Source organism: Monomorium pharaonis, chromosome 1, assembly GCF_013373865.1.
Source record: "Monomorium pharaonis isolate MP-MQ-018 chromosome 1, ASM1337386v2, whole genome shotgun sequence".
NCBI classification, from domain to species: domain Eukaryota; kingdom Metazoa; phylum Arthropoda; class Insecta; order Hymenoptera; family Formicidae; genus Monomorium; species Monomorium pharaonis.
The window spans coordinates 25966279-25979914 of record NC_050467.1 but is presented as its reverse complement, the minus strand read 5'-3'; the positions used below and the strand labels follow the sequence as shown (position 1 = coordinate 25979914).

Genomic DNA, 13636 nt, shown 5'->3' with positions numbered 1-13636 from the left:
TTTTCACTGTTGTGAATTTTTTGAATTTTGATAGATTGTTATATCGAATCGAATGAAAGTAAGAGACAAATAACGTGCTCGGTGCAATGTATTTTTCGACAATACGCGAGTACAAATGTTGAAAGTTTGCATGTATTTATTCCTATCGCACGTTTGTTCTTTTAAAAGCTAACAATACGAGGCAAAATGTAAACCGAGCACTTTTGCAATACGATCGCAACAATACCAGCGTGATTTCAATGCACTGCGCGCAGAGACGAGCAAACACAATTAGAGATAATAATAAACCGTTGTCGAGCGAAATGCGTTTGTCGCAAAATTGAAAAAATAAACGCGTTGACAGGATCGATAGAATTAATCAGAATCAACGGCAAGTAATGTGAATCAGCGTTATTGAGAGCCGCTGAGAAACATAAATCACTGTTAGATTAAACCCTGGAGCACGCAGTAGTAGTAGATGGGCCAATGGTATGCTTTCAGGAAATATAGGGTGACCCAAAAGATCCGATCCATACTTTATCGATCTACGAGATAGTTTCTATTAACCGAGGCCAGGTCAAAACGAATATCTATCGATCTATTAATAGACTATTGTCTTAAATTGCCAAAATAGTAAATATATGAGACTTGTTCACACATACACACACACACACACACACACACACACACACACACACACACACACACACACACACACACAATATTTTATAAATTATTTTTATATACGCCAATAATTATTAAATAATTTTATGATTAATTATGTTAGGTGCTCAAATACTGATTATTAATCTGTCATTGAGTTGGAAATCTGCACAAAAAAAAGAACTTTTATTTTCAGAATATATTTTTTTCAAACATAAATCTAATGAAATATTATGTTAATTAATACAATAAAATGAAATATATAATATTAAATTTATATCTTGCTTGAAGAATTTCGTATAGTTTTATCAACAAAAATATATTTTCTTTACTCGATAATAATTTTCATGATTTGAGAGGAAAAAATATAAAGAAAAAATAATAGTAATATCTTCAAAACGAGCATTAGAATCCTTTAATACTATTATTAAAATAATCATACATATTTCATTTCTTTAGAAAGTTATTGCAATATTACATATAGAAATAAAAACGTAATAGTTTGTTGAAATTTAAGAATATCAAATTTTTTTAAGGAAGATTAAATTATATGTAATAGCAACAAGATTATTACTGCTTCTGTATATAATTTCTTGGTTATTTGATTGTTATGTATAAAATAATAATCGGTAAATTGAATATAATCAGTTTTAATTTGATAATATTTTTAAAATGTATTAGATAAAGGTAAAGAAAAGTATTTAAAATATTTCTCCAAAATATCTCTGTCAGAAATTTGTACGTCAGAATTTAAAGTCAGGAATCTTGTTCGAAAGATAACCTGAAATTTGTGAAACAATGTATAAATCATGAATTAACAATCAACTTTATTATATGCATCACTACCGTTTTCTAATTTTTCACGCTTGTGCGGGACATATTATAAAAATTACAAAATTACTATTAAACGGGGCAATTAAAACTAGGCAGATAATTAGAATGTGCATAACGGAGACTTCTTTTGCCAGAGTCAAAAGTCAAACTTTAATTTGAATCTTAATTCGAGAGCGATAAATGGGTTTTTGCACAATTTGACAATTCTGAATAAAAACAGAACTACCTTGGTGTATCGTGCACGAGCTCGGGCTAAAAGGAATTTGATTATGCTCGATGGTTTACACACGGTGCTTCTGGATCGATGCAGCCTCGTGCTCCCTCCTCTTCCTCTTTCTCCCCCCCCTTCTCCCTTCCATCCTTCTCATTCTATCTCTATCCTTCTCCCTCTCTCCCTCATCATCCTCTCTTCGTCTCCGCTCCTCTCCTTCGCACCATTTGCCCTTTTGCCTTTTTCGTCCGTTGCATATTATATAGCTCCAAGTATTACCGTGTATTGCTGCGTGGTATGCAAATATGCGCGCGGACATGCACACAAAAATATTTTACTATATTTTTATTTTAATTTAAATTTATACAATGTCGTTTTCTACGTGTAGATAACGCTACAACATCATTCCCGTTAGTGATCCAATAAACATTAAACGGCAAACACGATTTTGTAGTATGCTATAGGAAAATTACGCTATTATAAGAGAAACGCCATTTCTTTCCTGAGATATGCATTTTAACATGTGATACACATGCAATCCTCTACATTGTATAATGCAAGGGATTAACGAAGTAACTGGAGATGTATTTCATTAAACCAGTAGGAAATGTTGGACGATTAAATATAATTGATTGCAGTCCTTCGCCCATGCCCTTAAACCGAGCTCTATCGATTCATTCGCATACGTAATATCACGTCACAAAGGCCAGTTTATAGCACGCCATCAAATTATTAAAATCAGACATTTGCTAATAAGCTTTCAGAATAATCAGCTCGCGCATTCGAAATTAATTAAATTAATATTTATTGGAATATTATGCAATGCTAATATAACGTGATAGAGATACGTAGCAATGAAACAAAATGTATCCGTTACTTGCGTTATACTATTTCAGTTTTTGTAGTAACTCCCCGAACCGTTGGTTATTACAGTTTCCAATGAGACTTATATAGAAAAAAAAACATCGTTTGGACTGCGTCTATAAGAGATCAAATAAAATTTACAGATACGTACAATTTTATCATTAATTAATAAACTGTTACATACGTTTAATTACAACTATTGTAGTCAAATTATATAGTCAAACTATTATAGTCAAATTATACTCAGACTATAATTAAATACATACATACATACGTGTATATATATATATATATATATATATATATATATATATATATATATATATATATATATACATATATACTATTTGAATAATGACAAAATTGTACGTATGTGTAAATTTTTTTCGTTCGATCTTTCTACTCATAGATAATCATAAGTCTTGACAACTGCAATAACAGAGGGTCGAGCAGTTGCTTCTTTAATTCAATAACCTCGTGAAACTGATACGAAACGTCCACATTGGAAATTGCAGCGGCGCTCTCGGCGATCGATACTCGTGCGCGGCATTTCAGATTAAAACAGACAGCGATTTTTTTTTTACGTTCACTCGACTAATTTAATAATAGATTTTTCAAAAATTATGTGTAGAATTTATATGTTTTTGAAAAAGCGGTAGAAAAATGAAATATATCCATAGAACACATATCGCTTTAATTCATTTTGTGAATTCCAGTCTTAATGAAGAAAATATATTATAAAAATAAAAAGATATATCAAGATTTTATCATTTTGCAGCAACAAATACATGCACACGTACACCCACATGCACATACATATGCGTCTCTGAATATAAATTGTTATTAACGACGATCCATACGACTAGATCGCGCGGCATCGGTTATTCAGATGAAAATAAAAGATGATTTTAAGTGAGGATTTCGTTTGAAAGTAAATTTAGTCAGAATATCTTTGAATTTGCGCTCCGGCGAAATGTCTGACTATATCAAATGCAAACGAGTATATTCAACTGCGCGCAGCGATTGTCGACCGTCGTCCTTTCGTCCCCTTCTTCGCTGTAAATTGTCGTAACCATGGGACTTCTGAGAGCGAATGAATTATCGTACTAACGCTTTAATTATCCACATCAAAGTATATTATTTTCATGCTGGAATACGTTTACCTTGGCAAGTGTACAGATTAATTCAGGGCACCGAATACAATTCTCCAATGCAATTTTTAAACGATAAGTTTTGAATAAAATTATAGCTTAAGTTTATGCGAAAAAAAGGGGGAATTCTCTCTCTTGAAACAAATTAAAAATAAAACTGGATATAAGGGCAGCATGAGATTTTTTAACGAGAAAACATGCTCAGTGGAGAAAAGTTTCTACGGAAAAATAGCATGCAACTATTAAATGAGATTTTTGACGGAACAGAAGAGAAAAAATTGCGAATAACTCTACTTATTTTTTACTTTTTGGCTACAATTATATTTTTGAAATTATATTTTGATTAGAATTATATTATATTTTTGAAACTGCAATAAATCCATACGAAATATTTCGGAATACGCATTTTATGTATTTCGTATAACATTATCGTTGTTATTGGCGAGACTTGAAACGACGATATAAACGCGCGAAGGTTTCGCCTACAGAGCCGGATGAGAAAGCGTGTTGCGGTCGATGCACATATACATTTACCCATGCACGTGTGTTGGTGTTCACGCAAGGTCAAGATGATTCGTGCATCCGATTGATCATATTCTTTTACGGCTCTTGTTACCGTCACATTATTGTGAAACGTCCAAGGGCGAATTTACGCACGCAAAAAAACGCGTTGTGATTTGCGAGCGACGTCCTTAAACGCGACTTTTCGGGTTATTCACAGAACGTTTTTCGATACGTATCTCCGTCGTGTAGCCAGGTTTTACGTGGGATTAATGTAAACCGGTACGTACATCAAATCGGGTGTAGTTGTTTTGCCGATCGCGGAATTCATCTCGCTCGGTAATCTCAACATTGTAAGGCCGTTCAGAACGAGTTTCGACGAGAGGCGCGCATGTTTTTCGTTTTCTTCCCGCGAAGGTGCCGAGAATATTTTAATAAACGATATTATATGGGAGGGGGGAAGGGATGTGTAATGCGAAAAGAATTGAAGCACTAACAATGTAAGAATCAGTGAAACGTACAGGACGATTGTCCGAGAATAATGCTTTTCATCTTGAAAACAATATTCCTTTCTGACTTGAGAATAAGGTAACATAAAGATGATTGTTATTTTAGTTGCGTGTTTTGTTTGATACAGAATCTTATTAGCAAAGAAATTTAAAAGTATAAATTGCATCGTATAAGATAAGAAATTTGAATTAACAAATAATATTATTAATATTTTACCATTTGATAATTATCACTGTTAAATAAAGAATTATGTAAATTATGCAACAGTCATATCTCAACAGGAGATATTTTATCTACGACAGTCGAATTGTCTCAGCGACGAGCAATTCCATGAATATTTATGAAAGTGTATGAAAGCGTTACGGGAGAACGTGGAGTATCTCGCCTGTTCCAATCTTCTCATGTAAAATTATTATTTGTATGTACTAGAAATTATAATCGTAATAAAAGTTATGCAAGGCGTTATCACATTGAAAAGGAAAAGAGCCTGTAAAATGATCAAGTCTAAACGTGTGTGATAATTACTACTGCATTTTGGTAAAATAATTTCATCAAAATTTATGTAATAACTATCACGTCTATAAAGCTTTATTATTATCATTACCAAACTGTTTTTCAATGTTCGATTAATGAAAAAAAAAAATCGAGAAATATACCAGGCGCTCGTTACTGCTTATAGGATTTTCCGTTGTAGCTATATAATAATTTTACATCTCTTCAATAGGAAAAATTATTTAACAACCTCACACATAAATTGCATTACGCCTATGGCTATTATGGAAAAAGAAAGGTGAATAACTCGCGTGAAAAACTGATAAAAAAAATTCCTTCCAAGGATGTGCGATCGTGCCGCTTATTTAAATTAAAAATCTTGTCTCCAGTTGTGAAACAATGCTCGACGTGACGCCATTACCGCAGCTCGCCCTTTTCACCCGTATATATGCGCGATAATCATCCCATTGTGAGCAATGCCGGAAACGACGTAATGCCAGGATGTCTCGTCTCGATCTTCGGGGCAATTAAAAATGGTTCAGCGGCCACGTTGTTGCATGCGGAAAGCTCAGCAGGCCGCGTGAGAACCATTTTGTTTCCTGTTTTAGATTCCACGAAAGGCGAATCGGCACGACTCAATTGTTAATGTGCACGGAAGTTTTGCTAATAAAATAATGATAAGACTCTTATATACCCACATTTTTCACAATTTACGAGAATCGAAAAGTTTTATATGCATAAAAATAATAAATTTATTGACAAATTAAATGCGCAACAAAAAATTGATCTATTTATCTCTTTATACATGAATCTAGATATACGTGTATAGGAAAACTATTATCAAATTAAAACTGATATATTCTATTAAATAATTATAATTGTATATATCAGCAGGGATATAATTTCTCTCTCTCTCTCTCTCTTATTTATACATGAAACAATAATAATTTTATTTACATTATATTTAATGTTTTTGAAGTAATTTAATAATCTTAAATTTCAGTAAAATATTATATTTTTATTTCAATAGTCATCTAAAAAGCAGTATATATAAATGTATATATATATATATATTTTTTATCAGCAGGGATATAATTTCTCTCTCTCTCTCTCTCTTATTTATACATGAAACAATAATAATTTTATTTACATTATATTTAATGTTTTTGAAGTAATTTAATAATCTTAAATTTCAGTAAAATATTATATTTTTATTTCAATAGTCATCTAAAAAGCAGTATATATAAATGTATATATATATATATATTTTTTTTTTATATATACATACATATAATTGTTTTGATTTAATAATAGTATTAAAATATTCAAAATATTAATTTGAAAATAGTATTTTTTCCATTTGATATTTTTTCTCTTAATTCATAAAAGTTTATTAAATATTATTATTAAATCTATATAAATAAAAATGTAAATGTTTGTTCCTTATCTAAGATCTCCGTAAGTTTTTCACCGATTGCTTTGAAATTTTGACACAACGTTGCATTCGTAACCGGGAGTGTTCTTATGGGGTTTGATTTTGGATATACCGGTGTTTCAAAAATGATAGCCATAATTTAAGTGTAAAAAATAGTTTTTCATTAATATTATTGAAATTTTGACACATTGAGACGGGGAGAGACGGGGAGAGACCGGGAGAGACGGGGAGAGACCGGGAGAGACGAAGAATGTTTCTATTGCGTTTAAATTAAGGTAATAAGAAAAATAAAGATGGCTGTTATTTTATTGAAAAAAAGGAACTTATTTAAAACAGTCTTTTGAATGGATTTCTATCCATGGCAGCTTTTAGAAAAAAAAGTTAGAAGTACGTGAATAAATGAATATTAGATTTATTAAAGATAGATAAACGCTTATTCAAAAATAAAATAAAAAGAGCAACAGTAAAGCAAGGCTCTTGAAAGTTAAACAAGCAAAGTAAAGAAAATTTGAAAAAAACGTAGCATAAGAATAGAGAGCCACAGCAACGCGTGGCAGGGCATAGCTAGTAATAAATAAAAAAAAAAGGAAATACAGATATTCTAAAACATGAATACTCTTGTGTGTTTGTAAAGAAATAATTGATAATGATAATAATAGAAAACATTTTGAATGTATAATCACGTCTCTTCATAATGAAGCTTCAATTGTATAACCGATGGACGCGTTTCGTCGGATGCCAATTAGGAAGCGGTTAATGAGCGTGGGAATTAATGAGGCTAATGCTCAATCGGAATATCAGAGTAACATGTCTCGAACGCAAGATGAGGCAAGTTCTTGTGACCGGACCTTTATGTTCGCCATTAAACTGAAAGCTAATTCTATAAGTCTCAAAAACATAATAGATTACATGCATAACGTAGTCATGCAACATTGGCGGGCGCGATGTTATTCCCGCGCTATAATTCGTTCCAGCGGTTCTCTACCGGCTCTAAAACAAATTCGATTAATTCAATTCGTCTAGCTCACTTATATTCCAAAATTAAGTGAAAGAAAAAATATATAACAGGAATTCTTAAATACTTTCGTGTATTTATTACTGATTTTAAATTACATTAATTATTTCTATAAAAAAAAAACTTGAACTATTCAAAATGGGAAAGTTTTATCGCTAATAACACGTCAACCGCAGAGGACGAAGGAGAAAATATTTTACCTAAATAAGATGGAAGATCGCGCGCGTCAGTCCTTTGTAGCGATGTAAAAGTAATAAGCAAATTCTGGTTTGACTCGCCTCCTCTTTATCCTCAGTTACTTCATCCACCCTTTGAGCACACCTCGGACAATTCCTATGCCGCCGCAGTCCCCTTATGCTGTACAAAGCGCGGCAAAAAGGGTCGCAAATTCGCATTAAAGTCGCTGTCGTGACTCCTTCCCGCCTTCCCCACAATTTCGAAGCACTCTCATCGAGTCAAGAATACATGAGGAAACAGAACGTAAAATGTATGTGTCTGTAAATATTTATGTAAGCTGTTACGCGTAAATCTATCGTTGAATTATATAATAAATGTATTCAGAATTATATAAATATATTTAGAATGGGTTCCATTTGGCGCATTATTTTATCCTTGTTGTTCATCATGATTAAACAAGGATAAATAACGCTTACAAGCCAAAGGGAACGAAGCCTTAGAAATTGGCGAACTTTATTTTAATTTTTCAAAGAATTCAATACTTTTATCAACGATTATATTATCGAAATTAAATGTCAGTTCTTAGATACTTTGTGTATTGCCGTAATCATACAAATGTATGATTATTACACGTAAACGCTCTCAAGCAGTTATTTGCGTTAATCGCGGATAGGTTTTGTAAGCACAATCGAAAATCGCAGAATCACGGTTTGAAATTACGCTGGCCGATAAAGGATAACGAGCTACACGCATCGTCTTTAGTTCTCGTGATAACGAGGGAAGCTTAATGTTAGAAAAATACATATCGTCCTTATGTGTGCAAAAATTTTGCGTTAAACTCAATACATTTCACATGTCCCAAATTTTTGTGTTTATTTAATATATCATAAGATAAATATGTTAGAAAGTAATAGAGTGTCGTATTAAGACATAGGCTGAATGGGTTATACTCCAAGGCGGCAAATTTTAGAAAGAATTCTTTTCAGTAAAGAATTGAACAGTATTTAGAAAATTAGAAAATATCGAAAGAAAAAAGAAATATATATCCAAAAATATATTAAATTTAACATAAATGAAGAATTTCTTAAAACAAGATCTCGAGAAAATTAATTTTTAAAAACTATGAATTTTATAAAATTTTGATGGCTACTTGATAAAACGTTAGGCTTATGAAATATGTAAATAATAATAATAATTTTAACAATTTCTGATAATCTAACATAATGTCTGAAAAAAATTTTACCCAGATGATATCGTATCATATAAAAGGAAAACACTTGAGAAATCTTTCAGCCCATACGTGAAAAGTAAAGAAATTAATGTGGCACTGAATAGAAATATTATGTAGAAAATTAACACAATTACACAAAAGGTAATTATACTTTGATACAATTTGGAAATAAATTGTAAAAGTTTATTTCTTCAATAAAATCAACATTTATAATATGTTAAATTAAAATACGTAAATTTTATTCATTTATTTTAAAATAAAATGTGTATAACATTTTAAAATTATATTATTTTTATTTGTTATTTGTTCATTGATCCATAAGGTATGTAACATAATTCTAAGAAATGTTGAATATTAATTTAACGTAAAATATTCAAATAACGCAATTGCATCATTAACATAATAATTTTAACACAAATATAAATGTATTAATTTTTTTACTTTGTATAATCACTACGTTATTTAAAAATGCAAGAGAAATACTACGTATGTGATTTCATGCAGATTTTCTCACAGCAGTGGGAATGTATCTCGGAAATTATCTCGCATGTATATTATATTTGTAAATGTTTTAAATTTTCTTAAAATATTACGTTGATTATCAAAATGTAGAAAGTATTTCGTATAGAAGAAGTATTCAGAAAACATTTCAGTAAGACACGCTATATGAAATTACGGCTATACGAAAGAAATTCATGCGACATTTTGAAAGTATCTATCGGATACTAGAATATACACCGATAGATATGATGGTAGTTTTATAAAAGTAAAAATATTCTCGAGATATCTTGCGCGGTGATGTAGGCTATATAGGGACATTATGATTTTCCAGTGATAGAAAGAGAGAGAGAGAGAGAGAGAGAGAGAGAGAGAGAGAGAGAGAGAGAGAGAGAGAGAGAGAGAGAGAGAGAGAGAGAAAGAGAGAGACGTCTCGCAGATTTTCCCTTCTCCGCGTGGGTTTTAACACGCGGCGCGACACACACGCGACATAAATTTGCCAAATTATCCCGCTGCACCGCATCAAACAGCACGTTACAGCGATCGCTCGTTGCACTTTGCGTGAAGCGTGCGGCTCGATTGTTAGTTCTATCCCATTATCAGTCAACGGACTGCCGTTGCCGCTGCCGCCGCAGTTGGAAGAGGAGCATTCGGTGAAGCAGCAGTCGCCTACCGGCCTCGCGGCCGCTATCATTTTTCAAACGCTCCCGAGTTATTCTTTCGCGACGTTGATTGATGACGAAGACGTGTTCGCATAAAAGATTCCACCGGGCTATGCCGTAGCGATGAAAGGAAAGATCTAAAGGATCTTTACCCGGCTATAAATTGCTAATGTTTTATTGCCGTAATATTGCGCGAGACGAGGGGGAAGAGCGAGTGGGAGGGAAGGTGGAGATGGAGGAAGGCGCTAAAGGTACTTTAGACTGTTTTCGATCCGATTATGTCGGTCAGTTAATACCGCAGAGCCACTGGCGATACCGCATCACGGCGAAATTCAGATAGGAGCGACGAAGAAGCCTGGCTATTATAGTTGCTGTTATAGCGCACGAGTCACTCGTTAAAGAGCTCGTCCAAATGAAATAGCTTAGCATAGTCGTGTCGACTAACGTACAAAGCGTACGGTATTAAATACACACATCTTTCTCTCCTAAATATCACGAACAACTCTGCGAACAGCGAGAAGCCCAGACGCGTTACAAACGAACCTTACGTTTCGTATTAATTTCAACTGCGTTACGTGACCGAACGTAACTTAAAATCAATACTAAAAATCAAAGCATTTTAGTTCCATTAACTTTTTTATGTTTAAAAATTCATTAATAACGACAATATAATTTTATAATAAGTTAAATATATTATTATATTATATTTCCAAATAATTCGAACATACACATTTGAAATAATTAAAATAGCATAAATTGAAATAGCGTCTCTTTTACAGAGTAATATGCGATATCATCTAATATTTTATTGACTATATAATATTAATACTACACTGATTAATAATTCGTTAATGCTGTTGCTGTTATATTAATATTGTGTTTTGCCCCAAATAACCGAATCCATGTATAATATCTATATATAAATTGATATTTAAAAAAAAGAAAATAAATATTGCAGTTCACAGAAATGTAGAAATTGACGCACGATTTAATCTGGTAATTAATTCTCCGTAACGAGAGAATTAATTCAAAAATATTGATATTACGTTACTTCATTAAATATGCGTTTATAATTACTGTACGACGAAATATTTACCTATGTATAATAAATATTCGTTCATGTATATTGCGGACCAGTAAACAAATCCTTACAATACGTAATTAAACCCGATACAATAATTAATATATATTCTTTGAAATAAACATCGTTTGTACTAGATGTTTTTTAAATGTTAATATTTTTGTAATAAAAGAAAAGTATTTATTCATTACATAAAAATGTTTGCATATTTAACTTAAAAAAATCTATTGTAACATTCAAAAGAGAAATGTCAAAAGTTTCTGAATCCTATTTGCAGCAAAATCTACATTCCCGACATTCGATATCCTCGAAAAGACTAGTGAATCAAAGTACTATAAAAAAGTTTTGCACTGTAAAAAGTAGTATATAAACTTACATAAATAATATATGTAAAAATAATATAATTTACAGCGAAAATATTAAATCGTACATTTTTATAAAAATTAGTACTTCTCTACCTCTAATTGCAAATTTTTTAATTATTATGAAGAAGATTAATTTTATTTGTAAGTTGTAACTTTATTCTCATATGTGTATAAATGTATACATCACTAATACTGGGTCTTAAATTTACCTACTATTATATATTAAAATATGTAATGCTACATGTATTTTATAGCGTGATATTGCAAAAAGAGTGCGGAACAATCTCGAAAAACGAAAAAAAGCTGGCAAACAATGACTGACAATATAACGTATTTAAAATCTAGCGATTATAAAGTAGAGAGAGAGAGAGAGAGAGAGAGAGAGAGAGAGAGAGAGAAACAAGGGAAAGAAATTTATTATATACGTTGGTTTAGGTATAGTATGAAGGAAAATATACATATGTATAATGGAGGGCGATAGTTGAGGAATTACCCGGGGTGGCAGAACAAGACCAATATGGAGTTAGAAATTTGTTTGCTTGAGAAACTTTTAGACGAGCGATTTTCCATCGTGCGTAGAATCGTTCTCTTTTTCGTCGACAGCGAAACCGAAGACCTTCCAAGATTATTCTGGTCATATTAAATTCTTCAGCGAGATAGGATTCGCGGTACGGCGGCGTCGCGCTGCGAAAGATATTGTTGAAATCCACCTCGCATATTCCATACTTTATATGCGTTCCTGATACGAGCTATTAAAATGGAAATTTAAAAGATGAATGCATGTGATGCCGTGAAAAATATTTTAATTAGCGGTAATAATAATAATAATAATAATAATAATAATAAAGTAATGATATTATTATAATTGTAAGAAGAAACGAATCAATAGTCGTAATAAATCAGAATGAGAATAAACCGTGAAGCTATTAAATGTAAATTAAACGTAAAACGTATTTGAAACATGTCAGCGTAACTAGGTTATCTTAGTTGATGTTGTTATTTACTGTTGCGTACTAAGAAGGAAATTGCAAATTAATCAAATTGGTTAAGCGAATCAATCTAGTTACATTACGGAATGTCACAGAATATCGTTCCGTACAACTCTACATCTTCACGCTTCGAGTATAATTATGCTCGAAATACAATTTTCCCTAGTATAAGAAATAAGGGGTAAAGTGCGCGGGCGCATTTACATCTTTATATACTGACGGGCATTAAAATTTGCGCATGTATGCCAGGTGATTTTAGTGCACCCGTGTATACATTTCCGTAAAATTCGTTGGTTTCGTTCACGTAATTGTGAGCGTTTTAACATTTAACACGTTCTTCATTCAATTATACCTGCTGAATCCAACAATTTTCCACGGCGCTCGACACGCGGAGGAGCGCGACTTGACCTGGCACGTTGCCATAAAGCTTATTCAAGAGAATCTGTCGAATTAAGACTACACGACATGACGAGAAGGAAAACGTGTAATTAAAGCCGCGCGCTTTAATTATTAACGATGTATTACACCTATTTTTATAAATATGCTAATATTTATACTTTAAATGACATATTTATACATATGAAAGTTGTATTTATAACATTCTATTTTTATTAAATAACGTATTTTTATAATTTATCTACTTTATGTGTTATTAATGTAGTGTTGTAATATTAACATTTTTTAAAATAATGAATTTCAAATCTCAATCATTTTTTAGTATAATAATTAAGTACAAGTACTTAAAATATTCAAGATAATTTATGCGAAATTTTATTGCGATTCTGAGCTTAGTCGTTCTCTCTAAATAAATGAATAAATAAATAAATAAATATTGTCTATTTAAATAAATCTCTGCATCGCAATGAAATTATTTAGAAAATAGATGTAATACATTCTTTTGAATATTCAGTCAGTGATGTGTGTTTTTCATCCACGGTGGAAAAAATTTCTTCTCGCGCGGATCGATCATACGGAGTG

General features: G+C 31.8%; 1 protein-coding gene across 4 annotated transcripts in view; it reads right to left on the bottom strand.

Moving 5' to 3' along the window:
* LOC105836206 overlaps nt 1-13636 on the bottom strand; it is a 151764-nt gene that overhangs the window by 16134 nt on the left and 121994 nt on the right. The window lies entirely within an intron of this gene.